We start from the raw sequence: 14,169 nt of genomic DNA, 5'->3' as shown, positions 1-14,169 counted from the left end.
CACTTTGCACACAAGATGCTCTATCTCTACGTATTTTAGAGCAGCTAGTGGCTCTTTAATTTCTCTGTCTTTCTGGTCTCGGTTGCCATGAGGCATTTCACTCTTTCTCTCTCCCTTCATAAAGTCTTTTTACAGTCATTTTATTTTAAGGACGTCTTACTGCTGTTTTTTGGTTTAGTTATTCCTCTTATTTCACAACAGCATTGTCTCCCTGGACAGTGAAAGTAGGAACAAGGAGGTTGTGTTAAGATTATATATTTATTCTACACTGGCGGCTGTGTAGGTATAAATGATTTTCTGAGGAAGGTAAGTGCTCTTTTGGGTTTGTCTGCTTTTTTCACGTCTGTTGTGCTCTGATAATTGTTAATGCCTATGGAATGGCAGTCTGTTTCATAACTGTTTAATAACTTGAATAAATAACTTTTATGGTTACATTGGTGTTAATTCATGTTTTGTGAATTACTTGATTAAAATTGAGGGTTACAATTTTCATTTATTGGCTGAAATGATCTTGACTAGGATTGACTTGGAGTTTGACACACTAATCTTTTTGGTAGATTTTATGTAAAAGCAATAAGTTGTGTACCATCATGTATTTTGTGTTACGGTTCATTTGGTGGAACGTAATTTAATTATGTAGGGCTTAATAAATATAATGTAGTATGTAGAACTTTTATAGAATATTTACAATTAAATGTTGTTTAAGTTTAGAAAAAAAATGCAAATGTACTTAAAAAAAAGTAAAAAAAAACATTTATGTAAACATATTACACTGTTTTTCACTGCTTTTGTCCCTCCACTTTGATCCTGGGAAAAGATTGCTGTGTTGTGCTGATTTATAGTGAAGACCAGAAGCAGTTAAACAAGCAGCTGAAACACAGTTGAATAAATAAATGTTTTGATAAAGTGAAATAATGTTTTTAAATATGTGTTTAAATAGATATAAACATTAATGGTGATAATAATTATAGTCTATTATAATCTTTTGGAAGTTCTCTATTTTCATTTTCACGATTTACACTGAGATGAACCGAATCGGAAACTCTGTAAAGGTGTGATATGGATGGCAGGCTGATTAAACACAAAGGAAAACAGATAGTTTAGCTGAAAGTAAAACAGGTCTGTAAATAATAATAAACAACAACAATAATCCATTAAAAGAAGAGACCTTATTTATTCTTAGCACTGTTCAAATTAGCCTTACTTTCCTCAGCTTCTTATTTAAATGATCCAGTCCACCTTAAGTGCTGCTGTTTCGCCTGTAGGTGGCGCTGATGAGTTGATTTTCATCATTAATCTGTGTGATCTGGAAAATAAGACTGAATTGACTTCTTACACTTATCTTCTGAACCATTTCTGTTGTGTTACTCTAATAAACATGCAGGTATTTGTATGTTTTTTACACTGCCCAGTATTAACCCCCTTTGTAATTACGGATATTTTAATAGCTCTTTATAGAGAAGACTGATTAGCAGATAATACTTTGCCAAGTGTCAAGATGTGTTGTATAAAAGAGGCTTATATCAGAGCCAGTTTACGGAGTCTAGTCACTTCCTGTTTACTCTGTTGTCTCAAAAAATGAGTGCCAACTTCTAAAACTCACCTTAATGACCGTAACTATTTAATGTAAGAAGTATTATTATTATTATTATTATTATTATTAGTTTATGTAAAGTTAAATAATTAAAACCTAATTATTTATTGAACTGTCCATAAGCTCTAAACATCTTATATGCATCCACATACTGCTCCAGACTGATCCTTATCCCCATTTTAACACCATTTTAAGGGTTGTTATTTTAAGTAAAAAACTTCACATAATGAGGCATTCACCACCCTCCTCCACTGTTCATGGTGAGTCCACTTCACCACACTCCATTTTATAGCACTTACAGTCCCCCATTACAATCGCCTGCACAGATGTTCTTCTGTCCACAGCCCTCGTTGATTCAGGAGTGGCTACAAAGTAATAAGGCTTTCACCAACCTCCTACACAGTTCTTGGTGAGTCCTCTTCATCACAATCCTTGTTGTACCTTTAAAGTGCCCATTACAGTTGACTGCCCAGATTCTTTTTTGTTCACAGCCATTTTTGATCCGTAAGTGGCTACAAAATTCTTTAATGAGGCTTTCACCAACCTCATCCACTGTTCTTGGTGAGTCCACTTCATCACACTCCATTTTATAGCACTTACAATGCCCATTACAATTGCCTACCCAGATTCTCTTCTGTCCACAGCCCTCTATGATTACGAAGTGCCTACAAACCTCTTAAATGGGGCGATCAGCAACCTTATCCACAGAGCTTGGTGAGTCAGCTTTAGCACACTCCCTGTTATAACGCTCATAGTGCCCATTACAGTTGACTGCCCAGATTCTCTTCTGTTCACAGTCCTCTGTGATAGGCAGTGGCAACAAACTTCATTAATGCGGCTTTTACAATCCTCATCCATTTGTTCTTGGTAAATCCACTTCATTATACTCCTTGATATACCTTATAAAGTGCCCTTTACAATTGGCTGCCCAAATTCTCTTCTGTCCACAGCCCTCTTTGATTTCGAAAGTGGCTACAAACTTCTTTAATAAGGCTTTTTCCAACCTCGTCCACAGTTCATGGTAAGTCCACTTCATCACATTATTTGTTATACTGCTTACACTGCCCATTACAATCGACTGCCCAGATTCTCTTCTGTCCACAGCCTTTTATGATTCGGGAGTGGCTACAAACTTCAATAATGCGGCTTTCACCACCCTCCTCCACTGTTCATGGTGAGTCCGTTTTACCACACTCCATTTTGTAGCACTTACAGTGCCCATTACAATCGACTGCCCAGATTGTCCACAGCCCTCGATGATTCAGGATATAAACTGTGAATGAAAACTGTGGATAAATACTGTTTAGATTTGCACTAACCATACCCAGATTGTTTTTGATCTGCTGCATATTTCACTTTACCTTTTACGTCTTTACATATACTTTATTCATACACTTTGAGTGCATTGCTGCATATGCCACTTCACTTCCGACGTCAATGTCAGGGACCTCTACTTATTTATACAAACACCTATACTCTTACATTCCTACATATTAGTGAACAAAAATTTCAATGCTTTGAGTTATTTAATATTTAATGTTTATTTAAATGTTTGATGTTTATTGTTGCACCATGGGTCTGAGAGTAACTGAGTTTCAAGCCTGTGTATGTCCTGTACATATTGCAGTTTTGACTTTGAGTGGCTACAATATTTATTAATGAGGCTTTCACCAACCTCATCTACAGTTCTTGGTGGGTCCACTTCATCACACTCACACTTTGTTGTTGTACCTCTTAAGGTGCCAGATCATCTTGTGTCCACAGCCTTAGATAATTCGGGAGTTGCTAAACCACTTCATCCACAGTTCTGTCACACTGTCTGTTGTACTGCTTACAGTGCCCATTACAATCACCTGCCAAGATTCTCTTTTTTCACAGCCCTGTATGATTCGGAAGTGGCTACGAACTTCATTAATGAGGCTTATCTTATCCACAGTTCTTGTTCTTCATCACACTCCATTTTATAGCACTTAATGGTCCCCATTACAATCGCCTGCCCGGATTCTCTTCTGTCCACAGCCTTGATGATTCAGGAGTGGCTACAAACTTCATTAATAAGGCTTTCACCAACCTCCAACACAGTTCTTGGTGAGTCCACTTCATCATACTCCTTGTTGTACCTCTTAAAGTGCCCATTACAATTGACTGCCCAGATTCTCTTCTGTCCACAGCCCTCTTTGATTCTGAACTGTCTACAGCTTTCTACAGCTTTCATCAACCTCATCCACTGTTCTTGGTAAGTCCACTTCATCACACTCCATTTTATAGCACTTAATAGTCCCCATTACAATTGCCTGCCCAGATTCTCTTGTGTTCATAGCCCTAGATGATTCAGGAGTGGCTACAAACTTCATTACTAAGGCTTTCACCAACCTCCTACACAGTTCTTGGTAAGTCCACTTCATCTCACTCCTTGTTGTACCTCTTAAAGTGCCCATTACAATCACCTGCCCAGATTCACTTCTGTTCACAGTGATACTGTTATGTTCAAGACTTATGTGATCCTGTGATCCAGTTTTGCATATTTGATACTGTTAGTGCTGCCATCTGGTGGCCTGTTTGTCTTGTTTATTTATTTGTCTCTCTCTCCCTCTCCAGGTGAAATGACTTGGAATCAGCTGATCTCAATGCGTATGCTGGTTGGTTTCGTTGTCTGAGCTTTGTCATTAAAATGGAGCCATTGATGTTTATCCAGTCATCCACAATGTTCTCACCATGCGGTTAAATGCTGCTGTGATTTATGCTGCTCAGGATACTTTGGTTTTTTTCTTGCTATTTAAACACTCTTAGATTTAGCTTTGTACTTCTCGTAAATTTGTATGTTCCTGGATATAATGGCTGGCAAGCACTACACTGATTGTTTTCGCCTCACAATTTACAGTTTGACCTAGTATAATGTATGTGAAGCTGTTTTTGTCTACTCTTTTCTGTGTCATTATGTACTTGTTGATGTTCAAGTGGTTTAATCATAGTCACATATTTGTAGGGGTGAGTGCCATTTACTTTATTATTTTTTATTTTCTCTTGTTTCATGTTAGAGAGGCAGTTAAGACCACTATATTTTTTATTACTCTTTTTTTAGGTTAGCAAGTAAAGTGGAATGTCATGTGTTTCTGTTATTTTGGCCTTAGCTCACCCTGATGCTATATGATGTTGACTGTGACATTTTCATTTAAGCATTAAATCTGTTGTGCTGGTTTGTTTCTTATCTCCCTAAGTTCTAGACTAGTATTTTGAGAAATGTTTGATAAACAGGGTTGTAACAGTTACTCAATAATAGATGAACTTTACCATGTATAGTGCAACTTCTTTATTTCTCCCATTACAGCCAACTACACCATCACTCCTGTCACAGCTCTCTCTTTCCCCTCCCACTTGATTACTTCATAATAAAAGTCTTCCTTTTGAATTGCGGTACTAACCTTTACAGGTCAATATAGCTAACAAAAGGGATTATTAATAAAACAATGCCTTTCTACATCATAGACTTAAACTCCCTCACTTCTTAAAAATAAAAAAATGGATAATCATAGAGAACAGACTTTTACACATTTAAACAACAGAGTACACAAAGACAACACAAGAGCACAGAACAGAAGTATTATGTCCTTTCCAAATTTATTGTTAATCAAGTTTCCATTGTCCTACACTCAGGGCATGAAGTAACTTATAAGCTGGTGGCCCCTTTTTTGGTTTTACAGTCCACAAGCTGTTCTTTTGTACTGTGCTGCAGCACATGTTCAACCTTCTGTGTTTGTATGCTGCTTCTCTCCAGGCATAGTCGTTTCTCTGTGTCTGAGTTTAAGAGCTCTGTCTCTGCCTAAGTGTTGGAAGTGTAGAACTACCTTACATTTTTGAACGCCAAGTGACTAGCATCAAACATGACATCTGGCCTACTCTGTCTTGCTACACAGAAATTTTGGCCTATCTTGGAACCTGAGTTGGTCCTTCTCTTTCTCACAGAGGGAGAAGTCTTGTTCCAAGGCTAGTGAAGGGTCCATATGTATGGGCTGCATGTGCTGGATGTAAATGTCCTGGTGTATTTCTGCTTTCTATATCTATCATCTATCCCCACATAACAGATATGATCATGTTCCTCAAGTCCAACTTGGAAAGCAGATCTGAGATGGGGTATTACAGTGGAAGCGAACAACTTTATGTGAACAACTCAGTAAAAGATGAGCTCCAATGCACCTTCATGTGTTTGAGTCATGTTATTGAACAGAGGTTTTGACCATCATATTTTATGTGTAACTGTAGTGAAGACAACAAAAAGCTACATTTGAATGTATGCACAGCTGGTGCAGCCTAGCCCAGGAGCCCAATGAATGAGAAGAACATGAAGGCATAATTTACCTTTTCATATTTCTAAACTTGCAGTAAACCTGGAAGATTCTGGGGCTTAGGCTGATGCCATTAAACATCCAGAGCATGTTCTCCCTGATGTAACATTTGACACCAGACCACAGTGTCTGTTCTAGGATCTTTAGATTGTGATAAATACAAACAGATGTCCCAAAAGTAACTCGTTAAATCAAGAAAACATAACCTCAAAGTGGATCTTCTGCTACGATCTGAAGATCTTCCACATCCAGCACAAACAACAGGTTTTAGAAAAGCCAGCGCCAAACTACTGGAAGAATAAGCATCAAAGAAAAGTAGCTAGTATACTATACATGCAAACACACTATACACATTATACATACTCTCTATTTACAATATTGCACTGGTGTAAAGCGGTTAAATGTACAGGTTTGATATGATCTAAATGTTTACATTATGTACAAAAAGCACTGGATGGGTGTGAATTCAGGTGTAGTGTAGGTGGGGAGAAGTCTTTGTGGGTGCAGTGTGACTGTGCATAGAGGTTCCAGTAGCAAGTGCAGGGTGCAGAGGGTGTCTGTATGGGGAGGAGATGTGATGGTACAGATTAGATAAACAGTCCACAAGCTATTGTTCATTCAGCAGCCTAATTGCTTGGGGATTGAAGCTGTCTCTGAACCAAATGGTTCTGGTGTTCAAGCTTCTGTACCTCCTGCCACTGGAGAGCTGTGAAAACAGGCAGTGGCTTGGGTGGGTGGAGTCCTTGATAATCCAATTTATAAAAGTAAATCAGAAATGACATTCCTTTACTGAGCATGCGTAGTCCAGATTGGGGCTACGGTTCTGAATTAGAGTCTAAAAAGCTGTCAGAATGGTGAAGAAGCAGTTCAGGGAGACAGATGGGGCTAAAAAGATGACAGTTATTAAGAGTTTATTTGTGAAAGACAAGGCTTAATCTGACTACTCAGTCCAATTTTTCTGTTCCACCTTAAATGGTGCAGCAGTTACAGTCAAAAGTATTCACCCCCCACCCCATTGCTATTTAGCTTTATTAGCAAACATAAGTGCTTTCTCCAAATTCAATAATGCTAAACTGCATTGAGGGGTTGAATAATTTGAGCTGCAAATGTACAGCACCATCATGAAATAGCTGCATCACTTAAGGTGGAACAGATAAATTTGGAAGAGAAGCTGATTTCAGTACAGCATCAATCTTGTGTGTTTTTCCATTTGTCTTCCAGTAAAACACAACTCAAATAATGAACATATGACGCTTTAAACACATTAACAGACAATATCATTTAAATTCAGCATGTAGTTCAAAACGACGTCCAACCAAACGCCGCTGTCTGACTCCCTGTTGTCTTCTTCTAGTTAATAGATGTAGATCAGCACCCTTAGCTCCTTCAATGAGTTTTTTCTCAGCCATTCTGTTATTTACAAAAAAAAGCTCTTTCCTTCAAGCTTTTCAGTCCCTGAGATCAGTACTGGAGGACTTAAGGACCACATGTATGAACACATTGTGAGATCTGTCCTTATCTTCTGGTTAGTGTGGATGAAGGTAAGATACATGAAGAAGGACATGACACCTCCAGGTAAGTTTCAACGAAGTGGTAGTTTTATTAAAGCATTCACCGTAGAAAAAGTAGAGAAGAAAAACTGTCCTTTTTTTCTTTGTCTTTTATATTTTATTCTTATCTTCTGTTTCTTTGCATTTTATCTTTGTCTTGGTTTCATCTGTCTTTTATCTTCGTCCTTTCTGTGTTATTGTCTTTTTTTCTTTGTCTTTAATCTTTGTCTACTTTTTCTTTGTCCTTTCTTTGTCCTTTGTGCTCTGAGCCATTACCTGGATGAGGTGAAGTAATGTTAATCTCTGCTCTCTGTTCTGATGATCAATGACATTATTAGACTCTTTCAGTGACTCTGGGCATGAAACTTGGGTGCCTACTAACCCAGGCTAGGAGAACATCATAACCTGAGCAAGTTGGTCCTTTCCATTACTGGTGATTAAAGCTTAAAGGTGCTATTTTCGATCGTCGCCAAGCAGGGCCTTCCATAAAGTCACAGCTGTTTTGTTTTACTGATAAGTTGTTTTTAATTTTTTTTATATAATTTTTTTTATTTGGTTGTCATTGTGGTTATTGTGAATATTCTTACTGTCTGTAAAATTGATTTGTCTGGTGTTTTTCTAATAAGAAAAATACCAGACAAATCAATTTTACAGACAGTAAGAATATTCACAATACTCATGCATATCAACAAACATTCATGCATATCAACACCACAGAAGGATGGGGGGGGGGAACCACATACATACATGTACAAACATACGTACACGTACATCACACATTAATACACATTCTACAAAAGCAACTATATTTACAGAGTCTTAACATAATTAATGGCCTCAGTCCAAAAGCAAATCATTGTTTTGGCATTGTGGAATCTGGCAGTTGCCCGTTCTAAAATAAGAATGTCCAGAAAATATCTACACCATAACTGAGATAAAGAAAGGTTAGGGTCAAACCATCCTTTCAAGATTGATTACTTGGCCACAGTCAGAGCTGCCATCATGAGTTTCTTTTGTTGTACAGTAAGCATTAAAGTATAATCATCAAAAAGTAAAAGTAAGGCTGGAGACAAAGGAATATTCACAGACAAATAACCAGACAAGATTTGTATGACATACAGCCATAAAGCCTTCACAACTGAACATGACCGAAACATATGAACATATTCTCCAACTAAACCCACCTGTTACAGTTTTTGTCGTTTGAAAGCTTCATCAAAAAAGCACAACAAGGAGTAATGTAAATGCTGTGAGCTAATTTAAAGTGAATTAACTGATGAGACAAATTTTTTGAAGACAGAAAGATGTTATGCCACACCACGTCCCAATTTGCAGAAATTCTGAATGTACACAGATCTCTATTCCAGAGCCCTACTGCACCTACAGAAAAATTCTTAAATCGAATAAAGAAATCATACAAATGTGAGACTAAGCCTCGGGAAGATTCATGATTACACAGATGATCCAGTAGGAAATGGTTCTTCAACTAAGTATTCCATGGAACCCCGTATGAACGTAGTGCCGAGCGTAGTCTCAGGTATAGAAAATAGGAAGTACCAGGAATAGAGAAAAGGTTACATAACTCTTGAAAAGAGTAAAGCCCATGGGTGCCAAAAATATAATTCAAAATACGGATGTTGCTATTAGACCAAGTGGGAAAAACAAATGGCTTGGAACCTGTCAGAAGAAAATTATTAAACCATATGGGAGAGGATTTGTGCAGTTTCACATTGCACTTAAAAAACTTAGAAACGGAGTTCCATATCTCACGTGAGCAAGAAATAATAGTGCTATATCTTAGAAGTGAGGTCCGATGTTTAACACCAGCAAAGGGTAAGTCTTGGAGCCTAATGGAAAAAAATAAGTTGCTGTTCTATTGCTCGCCACGATACTTTAGAAGTGGAATCAAACCATGACCTTATGGCTCTTAAATGAAAAGCCCAAAAATAATATTTAAAATTAGGAATAGCTAGACCACCAGATGAATCTGGACGTTGAAGTGATTTTAGGCAGATTTTAGCCATTTTGTTGTTCCATATGAAATTTTTGGATAACTTCTCAATATCATTAAAGAAGTTGTGTGGGGGGAAGAGGGGAAGCATTGCAAACAGAAAATTTATATGAGGGAGGATATTCATTTTAAGTATGGAAATCCTGGCAGACATGGAAATTTGAAGTAAAGACCATTTTTTCATATCCTTAGTAAGTTTATTAGGGCAATGAGCATAGATGTGCTTCTGAATTCCCAGGGGCTTGGGAATTGTAGAGAGTAGAATAAAAATCATAAAAAACTTTGTTTACTTGAGAAGGATTTGTAAACACCTTATCAGAGGAACTCCTTATCTTGAAGAAGATGTATGTTAAAATAGCAATGTTTTGCACTGCCATTACTTCGATTATTACATATCACCAGTTGAACTGGAGCATGATCAGATATAAGCATGGGTAGTATGCTAGCATGAGCGATAAATGGCAGCAAGTTGGGGGACATAAAGATGTAATCAATTCTAGAATAAGAGTTATGACGACATGAATAAAAAGTGAAATCTCTTCTAATTTTTTTAAACGCCAAGGATCTGAAATGTTTAGGTCGGTCATGAAGGTTTTGAAATATCTGGCAGATGCATTCTGGTGTGATAAAAGGGGAGTCCTAACAGATCTTTCTAGATCTGAGATGGTAAGATTGAGATCAGCTCCTATTATTAATGGATAATTACCTAAAGCTAGTAGATTGATTTTAATATCATCAAAAAAGGAAGATTCAAATAAGTTTGGTGCATAGATGGAAGCTAAGCAGTATGTTATCGTGCCTAATTTGACTACTATCTACCCCCGTAATCACTTCCTGAGCTAATAATTTGTAAGTTCAGTTTCCTATCAACTACAACAAAGATACCTTTAGTTTTGTTAGGAGCACAGGATTTTGTTATTATTTTGTAATATTTGTCTTGAAATCTGTGCACATGGCATGCTTTCAAATGAGACTTCTGTATGAAGACTATATGTGCTTTTTTCCTATGTAACAAATCCAAGCACTTAGTTCTTTTGATAGGCTCGTTGGCACCATGAATATTCCATGATAAAACATTGTAGCTATCCATAGAATTTGTACAGAAAAGAGATGCCATTCAGCAAATGAAATATAATCATTATATAGATCATACAATTTAAAGAGTATGGACTGAAACAATGAATGACAATCAGGTAAATTAAACACATCAAAATAATTGTCACATAAATGATTTGCCCCCCCCCCCCCACCCCTGTCTATGTGGATGTGTGGTTGTGGTTTGTGCAGTTTCCAGTGTGTGTAGTATAAGAGTGCCTAAAGCCAGTTTTTATTGATAGACAAATTATTATACCATATTAAGAAACCTGCACGGCCAGTAAACCTGAATGGTTTTCTTCATTCTTTAAAAGTATTTGGTGGGACACTGTCCACTTTGTTTGATCTTTTTAAGATTTTAAGAACAAAACTCATTAATAAAGTTTTGCATTTTATTGCATTATATGTATTTTAAAGTCTTTGAGTAAGCATTGTACACTGTACTGCATCCCACATCTCTGTTACAGCAGTAACAGAGCTACCCATATAGTCCTAGGAACATTTTATTGTTTTAATATGGGTTATACAAAGAACTCGGTACAAAGAAATAATATCAGGTAAGTTTTAAAACTGACCTGTTATCTGTGTGTAAGCATATTATATAGTCCCAGGAACATAAAGTTTAGGATGTGCCCAGGCCCAGAGCAGGAATATCCTAAACTTTTGCTGACCCAAGGCTTGCATTATTTTAATACTGAATGTACAACTCAGTACTAGTTTTAGCTACACAATTAAAGTTGAATTATAAACACATTTAATAATAGTACTACTACTAATAATAATAATAAAATAAAAACTAAGATAGTCTAGTTTATTTTAGTGACTAGCAGATTTAAACATGTGTTGTTCCTTTTTTAGGTTTAGGTTGAGGGATTGTGAATGCTTAGTTACCGTTACCCACCAGAATATTTTGAAAAAGACACTTTTAGTTCCATGAAGATCCATGTTTTTAATAGAGTTCTGAGTGAAGAACCTTTTACCTGATGTATTTACCTGCACCATATTGAAGGTTCTTAACATTCATTAATTTTTATTACAAACATGTAATAGAAAAAGTAGCTAGCTAAACATTTTCTGTGGCAATGACAAATAACAAACATTTGATGCACTTTATTTTAAAGATTAAAGTTGTCACCATTTTGAACAATTCTGCCTGTACATTTCCCTAGAATACAGAACTGTATGTTATGTATGCATGTTACTGCTAATCTTCGTATTGAACATGAGTTCATGTAAGGATTTTACACAAGAGGCCTTTGTTGTCCCATGCAATGCAATAAACATTTAGCCTGCCAAACATTTAGGTTCCCCTGACTTTTAAAGTGCATCATTGTGTCACTGAATTAATGAATTATTTAACTTTTAAAACAGGCAAATTGAGGAATCAAGGAATCAGCACTATAGAAAAAGGGAAACATATCACAATTTAAGTAAATTTCCTTAACCGCTTAAGACTCTGCATCCTCATGAGGGGGCATTACATGGTGCTTTTCTGCACCATAATTCTCATCTCATTTTATGTGTGAAATAGTTCATTTATGTACAATAACATCTCTAGCTTCATTTGGCATGCACTGATGACAAATTGTAGCTATAATAAGATGCTACAACATCTGTAATGATGAAGTACTCATTTGAGGACATTGGGACTATATTAGGTCACAGGTTGCGCCTTTTATTTTATAATTACAGAAAGAGTTTCAATGTTAAAAGCAGAACAATCACTCAATGCAATTATAGATAAGTGTTTTTGTTCATTCTTAGTTTCATATGTGATGAAGGGTGTTGGTTTTGGTACATTTAGTAAAGTACTGTACTAAAGAACATATTTTTATATTTTCTTGTGCTTTAATTTGACTTTATCATACATTATACCTCTACTTTGCTGCATTTCAGAGGCATGTATTGTATTTTTTATGGTCAGCTACTTACACATAATGTTGCAATTATATTTGCACTATGGTATAGCCATGTTTAGGGCTTACAATAAACAAAGTTTACATTGTTTCTACTTTTGTTTTTGTATCCTCATGCTTACAGTTCAAAATAGACAGTTTTGTACTTTGTTAGCCAATTGTTTCTTCCTGCACACATACTCTCAATTTACAATATCACAGTGGTAAAAGCAGTTAAATGTACAGGTTGATATAATCTAAATGTATACATTATTTACAAAAGGCACTAGATGGGTGTGAATTCAGGTGTAGTGTGGGTGCTGTGTGACTGCATAGGGGTCCAGTAGTAAGTGCAGAGTGTGTTTGTATGGGGAGGAGGTGTAATGGTACAGATGAGCTCCATAGTCCAGAAGCTCTTGTTCATTCAGCAGCCTAATTGCTTGAGGATAGAAGCGGTCTCTGAACCGACTGTGAGAACAGGTAATGGCTTGGGTGGGTGAAGTCCTTGATAATTCCTCAGACAGCGCCTGGTGTTTAAATCCAGAAGGTTTGGCAGCTGAACCCCGATGATGCGTCGGCCTGTGCGCACCACCCTCTGCAGAGATTTTCACTGTTGAGCTGTGCAGTTACCATACCAGGTGGTGAAACATCCCATCAGAATGCTCTCCACAGTGCAGATGGAACGTCCTGAGTATGCAGGGGTTCATACCAAACCTCCTCAGCCGTCTGAGGTAGAAGAGGTGGTGATGTGCTTTCTTTGCCACCCATGTGGTGTGTTCTGCCCATGTAAGTTCCTCAGTAATGTGAACACCAAGGAACTTGAAGCTGCCGACTCTGCTCCACAGTGGTCCCATCAATGGACATAGGGGTGTGCACTCTCTCCTGTTTCCTAAAGTCCACTACCAGCTCCTTGGTCTTGCTGATGTTAAGAGAAAGGTTGTTTTGCTGGCACCATTGTGAACCTCCTTTCTGTAGGCTGTCTCATTATCGTTGGAAATCAGGCCCACAATTGTCCTGTCATCAGCGAATTTAATGATGACATTGGAGCTGTATCTGGCTGTGCAGTCAAAGGTGTAGAGGGGAGTACAGGAGCGGGCTGAGCACACATCCCTGGAGGGGGGGGGGGGGGGTTCTAGTGTTGAGGGTCAGTAAGGAAGACATGTTTCTGCCCACCCTTAACATCTGCTGTCATCCTTTCAAGAAGTTCAGGATCCAGCTGCACAGAGAACTGTTCAGACGCAGATCCTGATGCTCTGTGTTAAACCTTGGTGGAATGATGGTGATGAATGCTGAACTGTAGTCCACAAACAGCAGTTTCACATAGGTGGTGTTCTTGTCCAGGTGGGGCAATTTGCAGAGTCAGGGAATCATTAATGGATCTGTTCTGCCCGTGTGCAAGTTGCAGTGGGCCCAAGGTACCAGGTAATGAGGAGCAGATGAAGTCTCTAACCAGTAGGTGTTAGAGAACCGGGCGCCAGTCATTCAAGCAGGTAATTCTGCCCGTCTTTGGAACAGGGTCAATGGTGGCCAGTTTGAAGCATGCTAGCATGTCTAAGAGAGCATGAGAGGTGTTAAAAATGTCAGCTCCAGCAAGCATACTGACGCATGCTTTAAGAGTTCTGCTGGGTATGCCATTTGGGCCAGAAGATTTATGTTTGAAGATTTGTGTTGATACACTTAA

This window comes from Salminus brasiliensis, chromosome 16 (assembly GCF_030463535.1).
Source record: "Salminus brasiliensis chromosome 16, fSalBra1.hap2, whole genome shotgun sequence".
In the NCBI taxonomy this organism is placed as follows: domain Eukaryota; kingdom Metazoa; phylum Chordata; class Actinopteri; order Characiformes; family Bryconidae; genus Salminus; species Salminus brasiliensis.
This window is presented reverse-complemented; position numbering follows the sequence as displayed.